Below are 15,673 nucleotides of genomic sequence, written 5' to 3'. Positions count from 1 at the left end.
CTCCTCACCATCCATAAAATGTTATTCAAAAACTAATGCATTCTGAGAAGGAGGTAGCAGCCTGATGGAACTCAACCAAGCGCACAGAGTTACAACTGTGGGATTGGCTGAATATGTGAAAATTTTGACAGACAACTGAATCCGATTTGTACACAAACATGAAGACAAAGACAGAAAGACAGAAAGACAGAAAAGGTATCCCTAACCCATCTAGCAAACAATTTCCAAGGAGTGGCGTGAATAGAAGATGCCCCACATGGAACCGAAACAGCAATGAATACAGCCACAACGATTGCAAAAAATATGAAGCGAAATATCAACAAATATAGACTGACAACTGGGAGAACGATAAAAGAGCAGGAAGATGAAAATATATATATATGTTGGACAGATTGGGCATAGACAAAGAAGGCTCATTGGAATGTCTAAGAAGAGGTCAGTTCAACTGGGATGGAGTTAAATGAATCACAATAAATGCCCAAGATCAAGGACACTACACCAATGGCGTGAAGAAAATATCAGGGCTGAGTGAATCGGACAGGTGTAGGTTCTGCAAGGTAGACGAAGTAAGCACAAGTCATCTCCCATTGCGATGTAAAAAAAATAATTAATGTCAGAACAGCTGTATACCCAAAGGCAAAACAAAGTATGGAGAGTTATCCACTGGCATATCTGCAATAATTACAATATCCCAGTTCCGGAAAACTCATGGAAACATGAACCAAAAGCGAGAATGGAAAACAAGGCAGTAACACACTCACGTACAACATGATGATCCCATCAGGCATGAACATAGAAAACAAAGCATTGCAACTGGATTTAATACTCAGGTACAAAAAAGAAAAGAAAGCATTGCTAATTGAGGTTTCAGTTCCCAACAATTTTTGGCCTAAACCACACAGAAATGAAGAAAATGACCAAATACAAGGATCTCAAAAATGAAGTGAAAACATCCTGGGAGCTGAAGAACCCCAAATTAGTCACAGTGACAGCAGTAATAGCAGTAATGATAAACAAGAACTTTGCAGAGATCTTAAAAACCATCCTTGGGAATATTACTGCCCAAACAAACTACAGTTTGGAAGCTGTCTGGGGCTCAGTGCTGATCCTGAAAAAAGCCCTCGGAACAAAACTTTGAAAACAAGAAAACTTCACAACTTGGTCCATGAATCATGATCCCTTCCTGAAACGGAGGAGGCTACTTCCTTCAAGCCCTGGGAGGACTCCTTTGCACCTTCTGAAACCAGCATATGGAGATATTAACCAACACATACACACACCAACACATGTGTGAAACACACACCATAATTAATGCATAAAGCATCAGCCAGAGAGCCCTCTGGTGCCGAAGTATATTCAGGATACACATAACCACTAGGGCTGAGGTTATACCATTGGAGAAAGGGGGGAGGCAGAGAGAGGAGAGGGCTATCTTACTTCACCTTACCCGACTCTAAAATAGGTAAACCATTTTTAAAGTGTTCTGATATTGAATCTCTCTGCATATAAAACACTTTATGATTTCTTATGCAGGACACGATGGAACATGAGTTGAAGACAGCATCAGCAACGTAGTGAAACAGTAAGGATGGCTGAGTGCCAGGGTACCAATACCACAAGGTTCAAGAAGCATTTTCTAATATGTAAAATCAATCAACAAATCTTTATATATCCAAAATCGACATTGAGGTTTAAGCAAAGGGATGTTGGAATCTTCTGCAACAGAAAGGTATCCATTACAGCCAAGCTTTTCATATTCAACATGCCAAGTTTGCTACACTATGTTAGAACCTATTTATTGATCAAAAGACAAAAGGATGCATAAATATCATGAATACAGCCCCTACATGGTGTCACATATATCAGTCACATTCACAGACCACATGCCAGTCATCTCCAAACAGCCAGATGCCCGATATTAAGATTCATGTATCATTCTGCACCAGGCCGAAGATGAATTTTTTTCAAAAAAAAGAATGCCATCAGATGCCAGCCAACACCAAGACACAAATGCCAAGGCTGCTCCCATGTGCCCTTGAGGTAAATCCCATGCCATGTCATGGCCACTCGCACCATCCTCGAGCGAGGGCTGGGGGGCGAAAGCAAGCCAGCCTTCCTGTTCTCTGCTTTCATGCACACCCCCTCCAAAAATAGCACAGGCAAGAATGGCTGCTGAGAAATTGAACAATTTATATAGATATATACTGTACATCGGGTAGGATTCGTGGAAAGGGCTGATGTATGTTCCATGATGCTCATCACATACTTAGCAGAGAGACAAGAGCAGACATCAAGGGATGATAAATGAATAGGAGAAGGATAAATGTCAAGGTCAACTGACAAGACCTAAAGTTGAACATAAATGCTTTTGGTTTAGCCCGTTAGTATGCAGGTCACACAAGCTATGGCAAGGCAGTCACTGTGGGATGAAGTCACTTTTGACATTATTGACAATACCTCTTGCAAAAAAAAATTAACAAAAGACAGACTATATTTCAAAAAAAATGCATTTCTTCAAAGTGGCAATCAGAAGCTCGAGATTTTAATATCCATCTATCTATCCTTTTTCTCATGTCTTTCCTTCTTCTCCTTCTCTCACTCTCACACAGAACTAAGGTTGTGGACCCACCATTCAGAGAAGTTCTGAGATTGCAGGATCAAAACCTCAATGACAGACAGTGCCGAGCTCAGGATGTAGCCATTGTATTGAATCAGGAACAGTTACCAGTAGCTGAAGGAATTCTTCATACCTCTCTCTCTCATACAGTGTGTGTATATATATATATATATACATACGTTGTTGCGAATTCGCGCCCGCCGGCGTGCGAACGGCCACGTAACTCAAATCGCGGCATGTCGCCCACTGGACGGACAATGCTGTCGTGATCCTCTCGGACCAACGCCGGGAGCTAGTCACGGGTGGGCCTTTCGACCTCACCACAATCGTGCCAATCGGCCACCCACGTAGGATAGGGTTGTTCGCCAAACTCGACCTACCTAAGTACCCACGCGGATGGTAAAACCGGGCGATCGTACCACGCCACAGGCCGACTCCGGACACGAACCGCTTAAGCGATCCGTTCGGTGCTACAGTGATAACCGAGCGGTGTTATCGTCGGCCTTGACGGTTCCGATTAATTACCGGGATGTTGTACCCACTACGAACCCCTTACGTGAAGCAGGATGGAGAGTCAATTTAAAAGGAAGGAGACGAAGCAGAGCGGGAAAACTTCAACAAGCAAGCATTTTATTCACACGCACACACAGACAAGCACGAAATGCACGTATTTACAGCCATACAATTATGCACAAAAAGCAAATGTAATACAACCGACGAACCCGTACACACGGCAACACTTACATAGTTTTACTTCACAGACGGCACCAACACACATTTACACAAAAGCAAAAGAAAGAAGCCACCCTCACAGACAAGGAGACAGACAGGTCCGTAGGCCAAATGTGCACTGGACCTAGAGGAGCGGCCAGGTCCGCGAGACCGATGAGGTCTTACCCGCGTCCTCGTGACGCGTTGGCGGGCAAGCCGCAAAGTGTCCGCGCCTCTGTGCCCCGACTCTGGGCCCCTGGCGTGCTTGTTGGCACCACGTTTGGGGTGGGGGAGGAACGGGGCCCCCTTTTGCACTATCTCAGCACGGGGGAAGGGGAAATTGTTGATTCCCTGGGGGAGGGGAGTGGCTGGCTGAATTGGGTCCCGCGACGAGACAAGCGATCCCCCGCACCGCAGCCTCGTCGCCGACTGCTGTCCTCCTGGCCTTGGACACGAGCTCCCCTGCCCCGATCAGCTGCCCGCAGCTCCACCGCGCAAACTCGACTCAACTCCACCAACGCGGCGCTCCTTGTCTCCAAAAGCAACTCCTCGACGACACACTCTCTCGTTCCACACTCTCCTCGTTCCACACTCTCCTAGTTCCACACTCTCCTCGTTCCACACTCTCCTAGTTCACACTCTCCTCGCGAGTCACCTTGCGCTCGTCTCTTTATAGCGCTCAGGAGGCGCCGATATGCAAATTCCCAGATCAGGGTCAAGATTGGAGGCGGGGCCACACTGCCCCCCCCCCCCGGTCAGCCAGATTGGTCGGGCAAAAATGGGCGTGAACCTCCACTGATCCTAAAATTTGCATAGACGGACCTAGACGGAATTCACCTCCACGCGCCTGGAGGCGGGGCCAAGCCGCCTCATGCTTGCCCATTGGACAGAGGAGAAGTGGGCGTGAAGCATTCCTGATCCGCGGATCGACGCGTTTGGCCTCCATGGCCGAACGGCTCCGGCAACACGACGTTTGGTGTTGACTGGTGGTGTTTGGGAATGGCTGTAGAAGTGATGATGTGGGATGAAGTTGTGAAGGTAAAGGCGAAGGTGGTGGTGTTTGCAAAAAGTTGTAGAAGCGATGATGTGGTAGCGTAGGTGGTGGAGGTGGCGTCGTTGTAGTGTGGTTGGCGCTGTGGTGGGGATGGCGTGGTTGTTGAGATGCTGTTTGTTTGAAATAAAAGATAGAACAGAAAAATGGCTAACTCAAAGTGTCGCAGCCTGGATGGATCACATAAATTCCCTCTATACAACGGGTTTGGGCTAACTACACATGTACTTATGGAGATATCTCACCTGAGGGCTATTTATGGTGTAATGCAAATTTCCACAGCCGTAAAAATATATATTTTTTATTTTTTATTTTTATTTTCTGGATGATCTCAGACACAACTAAGAGAAGTCTGAAGACGACAATGGTTCACGAGCGGTATGTGATGATGTAGATTGTTTCAGAAGTCAAGGATGAGACAATGTGATAATTTTTGTCCAAGTTATAATTATTATATAGTGGCCTTCAATCAACAGCTGCAAAATGTCGAAAACCCGGTTTCGTTCAATAACTTTCAAAATTTGACCTTTGCATAACCTTTAAAGGTCACAAAACAATGTTGTGGACATTAAAATAAGGAAACAGGATACGTGCTATAGCTTATTGGAGTTAGTTCGTCGAAGAAGGTCGAAAACCCGGTTTGATTCCCACAACTTTGAAAGTTTGACCTTTGTGGCCTTTAAAGGTCAAGGATTTTGAACTTTGATGCGAAACTTCCTCTGGAACATTCCAGGAACAATATAACGTCATATAGGCTATATGGCATTTCGCACTCCTCGGATTATCCATACTTTGATGAAATCAGCGTAAAAACAAACTTGAAGGGGGCGCCACGGGCAAGGTGTTCGAGACAGAGCAAAATGGTTTCAAGACTTCAATAGGTGGGAAATGACCTCAAGATTATGCATTAAAAATATTGTCATCCTCGCTCTCAAAGTTTGGGCGGTCGTATGATTTTTATGTCAAAATTCGCAATTTTCTAAGTTTTTGACCTTGTGACCTTGACCTTGGGACGAAAATGAAAAATCGGACAACAACAAGTTTTAGATAATTCATTTTGCTCTTCAAATACCAAAGAATCCATTCCATTCAGTCAATTCCCGAGGAGAAGATAGATTTTTAATCCCACTACCCCCTAAAAATGGCTATTTTTTGGGCGTGGCTCCGCCCACAATGGGCGTGGCACGCCCTCATCCAGGAAAACACAACTCCACATTGATATCGAACACATAACCAAGTTTCAGCAAGATCGGATCAAAGTCCACGGAGTTATGCTCTGGACAGACAGACACACAGACATAACGAATATAGTGGTCACTCTGGCTGGCGCTCGTGTACCAATTAAGATTGTTGACCAACCATTCAGAGGTTCTTATGAGGACAGAAGCAACACTGCACGCATACTCGAAAATACAGCAAAGGTCTACTTCTGGTACAGATAGCAGAGATATATGGTATCTGGGGCTGGCAGGATAGCTTAGAGGTATGTAAACTGGCCTAGCCTCGGTTCAAATCTCAGCCTAGCTATAAACTGTCACTGATGTTTCGGCATCAATCTCTGCACCGTCTCTCAGATAGAAGTTAAACTGGGAGTTCTGTCTGCTGGCATTGGTTTGTGGATTTAAAAAATTCCCACTATGTCCTTCATGAAGAGGACGAGAGCTATCACCGGCACTGAACAAGTTCCAAGTTCCTGCTGTAACGTACAATGGGCATTGCATCAGCTGCACAGCCATGCCCCCAGCAAATGATGCTACCTGTAACCAAGTGCTGCATACAAAAGAAGAAGACGACAATGGTGTCAGCTCAAAAGTTTATTTATATTCTCGAGATACCTCTCAAAATGTTGAATCTATATGTGGTTGTTGATTAAAGAACAACCAATTTAATGTCTTCACCAAAGAACAATGTGTTATATGATGAAACCAATGAGTTCCATTTATAATGGCTGTTCACTAATCAGACAGCAAGATGCAAAAATAAAACTAGAACGGCACTCGGTGGAGCACCTACCTCGGCCAGGCTAAATAGTTTACATTTTGTATCCCACTGATAGGCTGGATCTGGATCCAGAATTGAACCAAAATCGAATCAACTTGTTCCTGTCAACTAACCAACTCACCCATCAAGTTTTGTCATAACTCATCCACAACTTTTTGAGATATCGTGCTATATGTCATTTTTGGACCCCGTCTCTCAATGGTGAAGGATCATGAAAAAATTATCGTATTCAGATCCAGATCTTCATCAAAATCTAAACATTTCATCCTCGTCACACACCCAACCTGTCCACCAAATTTTGTCCGAATCCGTCCACAAGTTTTTGAGATATCCTGTTCACAGACAAACATACAGACAGACAGAGAGGGGGTGAAAACACAACCTCCACCCACCTTCGGTGGCGGAGGTAAACACAGTTACAAGGAAGTGAGGCATGCTGAAGAAATAAAAGAGGAAGTGACCCTTACAACAACAACCAAAAAATATCCTGTATGATTTTTCACGAGATTATAATAGAAATTTGATAAAAACATCATCATATCTCACGAAAAAAATATCGTAAGAGAATGATGAATGTTGAAATAGCTTAGTTGGAGACATGATCTATTCACCTGCCCCAAGAAGTCGTGCACGACAATGAGTTGAAATCCCATAAACTGTCTTTAGTCACTCCTTACGTACTAAACAAGCCTGGTGTTGGCTTAGTATTTCGGGTGGCTGGTTTGGGATCTTAGGGTACTGAGTTTGAGCCCCGTCAGCCACTGAATTAACACTAGGTGGGGTTGACTCAGGCTGTCATACTTCCGAGGTCGGTGAAATAAGTACCAGTGTACTGGTATAGGGGCACAGCATCAGCGGTGCCCCCATACTTGGTAGCAGTGGCGATGCACCGTTGCTCATCGCCAGTTGAAAGCATGAAATCATGCCACCACAAAAAGTGGAAGTATTTAAAATAAAAAAGTGCTAACGCAATACTGGTTGAACCTCTCTCACAACTCCAATATATTGTAGCAAAAAAAAAGGTTCGAAAGCACTGAAAATTGATCATCACAATGCCAAAACTCACTATCTATCCCACGGACCCATATTTGGGTCATACCTGCCTCTCCTGCTCGGCCTTTCTTTCCCATCTTCCCAGGAGCACCTGAAAGCAAACGGAAAAAAAAAAATTTGATTCAGCACCAAAAGTTATTTGAGAGGGTTAAAGAAATGATGTTAGAAAATTACCAAAACTTTGGAATGTGGATGAAGTGACACAGAGGAGACAATGAGTATAAAGTATGAAGTTAAGGAGGTGGCTGATGGATCAAAAACAATATATTAAACTTTATGTTGTCATACTGTTTCATTGTAAACATAAAATAAAACTCCTATAACCTGGACACTGTTAATAGGTTGTTCATGAGGTTCCAGAACCCCAATGATTTTTGGAAACAAGAGGATTGTTGTGAGGAGGGACTCGTTTCAACAGATAATAATTGGACACCTTTTCATCTCACAACATATCTGGAAATGATTGGGAAGCTTCACTTGTTCAATCCTTATCCTGATCAAATCGATCATTGACAAATTATGGATGGAACTTCGACAAGTGATTATTTTAAACAATGAATGCCGAATCGTTTTCGGGTGATTTTAAACAGTATTTACACTGATACATTGAGTTCAAGGGGTATGGGTGAAGCGCAGGCATGATGGGCCAAATGGCCTTCCTCCCACATCCAAGTTCCTTGTATAAAGGAACAGAATACTGTAATGTGAATATAAATTGTTCACAAGAAATATGGTAAATGTTGTGGTAAAATTATTTTTATATATTTTTGGTTAAATATGGGCGTTCGACAATCCCAAACACAGGTATCAACGATCATCACACTGTAACAAAACAAGATGCTGAAAATGAGTACTGATCCCAAGCGCAGCTTCTAGTTTCTTCTTCTTCTTCTTCTTTCATATGCAGCACATGGTTGCCAGTCACATAATTTGTTGGGGCACAGCTGTGCGGCTGTTGCAGTGCCTCCTGTCGGTGAGAACAAGAATTTGGAATTTGTTCATGGTTCCGACGAGAGCTCTCCTACTTTTCAAGGAAGACACCGTGGGATCTTTTACGTCCATCAACAAATGCCGGCAGACGGGATGCTCAGTTTAACGTCCATCCGAGGGATGGTGCACACAATGATGAATTGCCCGGCCGATGAAACACCAGGATGCTGAGATTGGAACCCAGGCTAGACAGATTAGAGGTGAGTGTCCATTAAACTTCTAGGTTATCCTAATAGCCACAAAACAAAGTAAATCAGAAACTAGTCCACAACTCCACCTGAAAAGTGAAACATTCTGAAGGAAAGTTGTTGCATTTCCCACAAGGGCACTCTAACGATAAAAAACACTTTCTGCTCTTTGTCCTCTTAACACCCCCAAAGGCCCCTACCCAGAAGAAGCCTTGTGTGAAGGTAAAACAAAGACCCCTACCCTGAAGAAGCCTTGTGTGAAGGTAAAGCAAAGGCCCCTACCCTGAAGAAGCTTTGTGTGAAGGTAAAACAAAGGCCCCTACCCTGAAGAAGCTTTGTGTGAAGGTAAAACAAAGGCCCCTACCCTGAAGAAGCCTTGTGTGAAGGTAAAACAAAGGCCCCTACCCTGAAGAAGCTTTGTGTGAAGGTAAAACAAAGGCCCCTACCCTGAAGAAGCCTTGTGTGAAGGTAAAACAAAGACCCCAAATCTGAAGAAGCCTAGTGTGAAGGTAAAACAAAGGCCCCTACCCTGAAGAAGCCTTGTGTGAAGGTAAAACAAAGGCCCCTACCCTGAAGAAGCCTTGTGTGAAGGTAAATCAAAGGCCCCAAATCTGAAGAAGCCTTGTGTGAAGGTAAAACAAAGATCCCTACCCTGAAGAAGCCTTGTGTGAAGGTAAAACATAAGCCCCTACCCTGAAGAAGCCTTGTGTGAAGGTAAAACAAAGGCCCCTACGCTGAAGAAGCCTTGTGTGAAGGTAAAACAAAGGCCCTTACCCTGAAGAAGCCTTTTCTGAAGGTAAAACAAAGGCCCCGACCCTGAAGAAGCCTTGTGTGAAGGTAAAACAAAGCCCCCAACCCTGAAGAAGCCTTGTGTGAAGGTAAAACAAAGGCCCCTACCCTGAAGAAGCCTTGTGTGAAGGTAAAACAAAGGCCTCTACCCTGAAGAAGCCTTTTGTGAAGGTAAAACAAAGGCCCCTACCCTGAAGAAGCCTTGTGTGAAGGTAAAACAAAGGCCCCTACCCTGAAGAAGCCTTTTGTGAAGGTAAAACAAAGGCCCATAACCTGAAGAAGCCTTGTGTGAAGGTAAAACAAAGGCCCCTACCCTGAAGAAGCCTTTTGTGAAGGTAAAACAAAGGCCCATAACCTGAAGAAGCCTTGTGTGAAGGTAAAACAAAGGCCCCTACCCTGAAGAAGCCTTTTGTGAAGGTAAAACAAAGGCCCCTACCCTGAAGAAGCTTTGTGTGAAGGTAAAACAAAGGCCCATAACCTGAAGAAGCCTTTTGTGAAGGTAAAACAAAGGCCCCAACCCTGAAGAAGCCTTGTGTGAAGTTAAAACAAAGGCCCATAACCTGAAGAAGCCTTGTGTGAAGGTAAAACAAAGGCCCATAACCTGAAGAAGCCTTGTGTGAAGGTAAAACAAAGGCCTCTACCCTGAAGAAGCATTGTGTGAAGTTAAAACAAAGGCCCATAACCTGAAGAAGCCTTGTGTGAAGGTAAAACAAAGGCCCCTACCCTGAAGAAGCCTTTTGTGAAGGTAAAACAAAGGCCCCTACCCTGAAGAAGCCTTTTGTGAAGGTAAAACAAAGGCCCCTACCCTGAAGAAGCCTTGTGTGAAGTTAAAACAAAGATCTCGACCCTGAAGAAGCCTTGTCTGAAGGCAAAATCAGTGTTCATGGGTACAAGCAGTTCATTGGACAGTTTCCCACCCACAGCCTAATACACAATACCTTAGCACCTACTGCAGCTCACACTGGGCCATAAATGCATTAATACAGTGGCAGAAATTACAACAAAATAGCCATTTCAAACTCGGACAATGCAGTGTAGAATCTATAACAGTGATTTGTGGTGAGCATAGTGGATTTTTATATGCAGAAGTCTCAGCTCATGGAGGAGCACGGCGACAAAGGGCAGCAGATTCACAGACTGACAGAGGATCAAAGGGGAACGTGAAGAAGCCAAAGATATCGTACATAAGTGGATCAATGGCAGAAAGGAAAGGGGGCAGAGTGAAAGGAGAAGAGATCAGGCATGGGCATGGGAGAAATCCCAAGAGAACGATGGGAAGAACTCTTGAAGGACTGTGCACAGGGGCAAGAGACACCATATGCAGGGATTTGGTTCCACAGATGAGAGAATTTGGGGGATGAAGGAATGGATGTTGGTATTCGGCTTATAGAATTGGGTTTAGTTTGGCAAACACTGGAGGATATGATGTTAAACACCTTAACTTGTTGTTAAAAGAGCTGAGTATTTGAAAGAAAAACTTCATATTGCATCAGAGGTCATATGATGGTGCTCCAGCGACAAAAATGGTGACAGCCCTTCAGCAAAGATACTAACACACAATAGCCTCCTCTTTTCTGAAGGTATTGGGGTATCTTTAATATTATCACGGCCCCAAGGTTGCGGCGGAACTACGAGGGAGGCGCTGTCCCTGGTTCCTTTCAGGACTAGCCGGGAATCACAGGCCGTCTCACACGAATAACTTCATGTCACGGCGAGTCACTAATCGACCGCGAACACCAACTACTTGACTGCATGACCCAGTGTCCACTGTCTGACAACCGTTTAACTAGGATCATGTGATCACCTTATCGGGGAATCGTGCCCTCGATGCGTACTTGCTTAACTTACCAGATCAGGTGCAGCCGAGCAGAGCTGCCAAGTACGCATGAGTTATTAAGCAGATTTGGGGTACAACGTCCTGGCTAAGCTATGGTGCTGACAATGCCAGACCAATGGAGGAAAAGTCAAAAATGAGCTTGGTTATTTTCTAACAGGCACATTTATTTCACAAAGCGAGGAAAGTTATGTGGCACAGTAAGGGATTTATTTAGAAATGTATAGCAGAGGAAAGCAAGGAATTTGAGGTGCGGCAAAAGGAATGCAATATTCATAAAATAAGAAGACAGTGCAGAGTGACCCCGAATATGCTTATATAGTATTAACTTGTGCTATGACAGGCACCATTCCACCCACAAACCCGAGGAAAGTTGGAGATAACTCAGAGAGATAAGAAGCAGTGGAGACTTAGTGAAAGGGGCAGGAGGGAGAAATGCTGAGGGTGTCTATGGTGTGGGAGTGAGAGGTGCGAGTGTAGTGCAACATGGAGTGCAGCATGGTGTGAGAGGAAGATGTGAAGTGCGAGTCAGTAAGGTTCACTCTGCCAAGAATGGTGGCTTCGCTCTGAAAAGAATGGTTGGTTGGGACTTGCCCGTGCTGATTGCTCTTGTGCGTCCACAGTAGACGAGAGATAGATGATGGAGAAGGATGAGCCAGACAAAGACCCTATCGAGTAGTCTGAGAATCAGTAGGTGTAACTGTTGCTGATGAATACAGCCGATCTGAGCGTCGATGGGATGAGAAGAGCCCCGGGTCATAGTGGTCACTCATTGTGATTCCGTCCGTGCTTGGCCGCGCTGATTTGTGGTGTTCTTGCTCAGCACTGAAGGTTGCCCTCTATGCGCCGTCTGCCACTGTCTGCTTCCCCGGTGAGGTCTGAAATCTGGCAGTCTCACCCCTCTCAATGTCTGACGATATCTGACATCTCCAAAGTCCCCCAAAGTCTGGCTCAATCTGAGCTGTGTTGCTCCTATTATGAGCCCCGGTAGAGAGAGAGAGAGGAGCTAAGAGTTGGATTCAATGGGGCTGTTAGTGATTTCCAGCTTCCCTATTGGTCCATAGTGGTAGTCTCACTCCATAGCCACACCCCACCAGACCAGGACCCGAAACCGAAAAATGGCCTCAGTCACTCACTGACATGGCCATGCATCAGAGCTCCAAGATTAACATGGGGCCAGGGTTTTTGGAAGCCCTCTCTGGCCCTGAACCTGTGCTGGCCTCCATTCAAATGTCCTCTTTTTGGGAAAACCCAGCGCTATTTGTACACCTTGAATGAACTCCAGCACACATTCTCGCTTTGAATTATGCCCCAAAATAACTCAACTCTCATTCCTTCAGCGTCCTTCGAGGCTATCATGAGTGTTCGACGAATAGGTGGCAGTTGCGGCAGTTGTAGAGGTGGGAGTAAGTTGTGCTGTTTGTAGTGAAGAGATTGTGATGTGTTGCTGTGGAGAGGAAGGAGATGCTCATCATGGCTGCGTCTGTAGTGAAGAGGGAGATGTTTGTAACTGTAGCATTTGTAGTGAAGACGTGGACGTAAGTTGTGGGGGATTTTTGGGAGATGTGTGGAGTGGTTGTGGTGAGCGTGTAACGTCATAGTGAGCAGAATAGAGGTCCAAAGTGAGATGGCAGTTGGAAATTGGCGCATGGATGCATACGAGGCGCTCACTGTGCTGCTCGCTTGGTTCTTTGCATTATGTGTGTGCGTGTGCGTGTGTGTGTGTGTGTGTGTGTGTGTGTGTGTGTGTGTGTGTGTGTGTGTGTGTGTGTGTGTGTGTGTGTGTGTGTGTGTGTGTGTGTGCGCGTGCATTTTTGTTTTTTTCCCACTGTAGCAACTCACTTGTATTAACAGGAAAATGATAGGAACTCCACACCTCTCAGTTCCATCCACAGACATTTCTCTTATTTCTGATATTCCCGTGAGTCAGATTTGCATCCAGGAACACAACAATTAAAGTCAATTATCTTGAAATTGCCACTCTTTCGTTTAAATGATGAAAATCCTGTTAAAAATATAATTTCACCGACAGATTTTGCACGAGCAACGGCAGGTTAAAAGGACCCAGACAAGCAGAAACGAGTCAATGAAAATGCCGACACAGCGCATGCTCGAAAGGCCTCATTCGCATTCATACGTAATTTTGAAAGTTGCGTATTGGCCACCATGTAATCAACATCACCTTATAAATGGCAAGACATCACTGAACACTAAATGAGTTGGCTCACATCATCTGGATGTTTCAATGGGGGGGGCAGGAGGGTTGACTCAGGCTGCCATTGCTTTCCAGTACAATGTTCATTGGAATGTCATTTCTTTGGCACTGGTAAGACTGGAGAGTTCACGCACACCCCGTTCAGGTCATTCAAGGGGTTTAACCCTATGTGAGGATTGTTATCTTATCACCCCTGCCAGAAGGAACTGCTTTTCAACACCATTATCTCACCAGAATGGCCTGAAAAGAGCAATCAACCATTAATTTGTTTGACCTTGACAGTTTGGAACAGGCTTCGTAATAATGGCATGTGGTCCAAAAGACCAGTGAACTCTGGGTGCCTCAAACACAGCACTATTGACAGCAGCACATGATGCAATGTGCGATGCAATATCACAACTCGAGAATGAGTCATTGGCACCATGTTCTTTTCACCGTCATAGATACAAGTTCAACAATGCACGTGCTGTAGTCTGGAGAGTCGGTGGAGAGCGATTTGCTACTTGTTCCATGAGGCAGCATGATAGGATTGATGGGTGCAGCAGATTCTTATGAGCTGGCATTCATCGTGGTCAAATGACTGATCTTGTCAGCATAAGGTGGGGGTGCTGTACAAACACTCATGTTCATGTTCTGGTAAGTGATTGCCATTCCCCAGCAGTGGATGCTTGTTTCACCAGATCCTTCAAAATTAATTTCTTGTGAAAAAGGAGTTTGGGAAATGAATGTTACAATTTTTTTTAACCTGAGGGTTGACTCGTTTGTTTCCTGAGCATGGCAGTTTGAACCCCTGCTATATCCCAATAGAGTTGTATGATTGGTGTCAGGTACAGCATTGAGATCAATAGGCTTATAATCATCCCTCTGGTCCAACAAGGTTTCAAGGTCATCTTTATGGAAGGCGATGCCTGTCCACACCATGCATATCTGATCAGAGCTGTACTTCAGCATTACAGCATCAATCACTTGGACTGCCCTGCATGATCTTCTCACTCAGATACAATTGAACAACAATGGAAGTGGTCCTGATTAAAGGATGCCACAACATCGCACAGCAAGAGCTGTATTGTCTGATTTGGATGATAGCAACACATGTGCAAGCTTGTGTTGCATTCAATGGTTGTCACACATTATTGAAACCATTTCTGACAATATAAACTTGTCTGTGATCATCAGACAGACTGGCATTATTGCAAATTTGCACAATCATTTGACAGTCATGTCGTTTTCGCTTAACATAGGTGGCATAATTGTTCGAGCGTCCGCTCTGAGTATGGGAGAGTCTGGGAGGTCGACTGTTCGAACCCCGGTCGAGTCATACTAAAGACTTCTAAAAAGGAGATAACATGGACAAACAACCACAGCACAGGCTTTGATGGACCTAATGGCCTCCTCCTACATTGAAGTTCCTTGTAAGTGACCTCATATTATTATTTTAACATAAAATTTAGCTTCTACTGACATTGTGTGTGATGTTTGTTAATCGAGTGTGCAGATCAATGTCTTGGTCTGCCTCCTTCGGAATAAGAACGCATTTTAACATCCCATGTGTAATATATTCACTTGATGTTGGCTGACATCAGTTCCTCAAAAGCAATACAAGCGTTAAAACTTCAGTTGCATAATTTTTTTTTCATGATGAGTATATATCCTTCACCTGATGACATCAGTACTTTGCTTCTCAAATAAATCAGATGCTCCATTCCCCATTGAGACAAATCCTCTTTAAAAGATTTTTCTCAGAGACGTTTCTTTGTACCTTTGATCTCCGGATAGATCACAAATGTCACCCACATCGACGAAATAAACTTTTAAAAAAGCAACAAACTGATGGACTGATAACAGCTCTTCTTACTTACTCTTAATAGGAAAGTCATGAAGTTAAACAATGATAATGATCTTAAAACCTTTTATTTCTACAAATCTGTGATCTCTGACCATCGGTTTAGCTTTCATTCCAGTTATTCCCCCGAAACATGGTCATTCTACCGAATCAGTCGTGAACTGTAAGAAAGAGGTTAGAGTAGCCTCATCAGTAATTTCTTGGAATGTCTTGGAATATTGTGAGCATCTCATTCAAATAATCTTTTTGAATGCTCCATTCGCTTCTCTATTCTCTCCCTTGAGGTTGTTGTATCTCAGGTCAAGCAACTGCCTGCTTGATCTGCTGAGATGGGCCCTTGCTGTGTTAACATCGACAGTTCCACCTAAACCTTTGAATAAG

General features: G+C 44.2%; 1 protein-coding gene across 1 annotated transcript in view; it reads right to left on the bottom strand.

Moving 5' to 3' along the window:
- Window positions 1–7,395: 7,395 nt before the first annotated feature.
- The window catches only part of LOC147027053 (uncharacterized), a 167,481-nt gene continuing 159,203 nt past the window's right edge, over window positions 7,396–15,673 (bottom strand). The window contains exon 3 of the transcript XR_015058653.1: window positions 7,396–7,524. The gene's annotated coding sequence lies outside the window, so the exon portion shown is untranslated. The remainder of the gene's footprint in view (window positions 7,525–15,673) is intronic.

This window comes from Eptatretus burgeri, chromosome 5 (assembly GCF_056783735.1).
Source record: "Eptatretus burgeri isolate ZD-2024b chromosome 5, Ebu_testis_v1, whole genome shotgun sequence".
Lineage (NCBI taxonomy): Eukaryota > Metazoa > Chordata > Myxini > Myxiniformes > Myxinidae > Eptatretus > Eptatretus burgeri.
The sequence above is the reverse complement of the archived record's forward strand: the minus strand, read 5'-3'. Positions and strand labels throughout refer to the sequence as shown.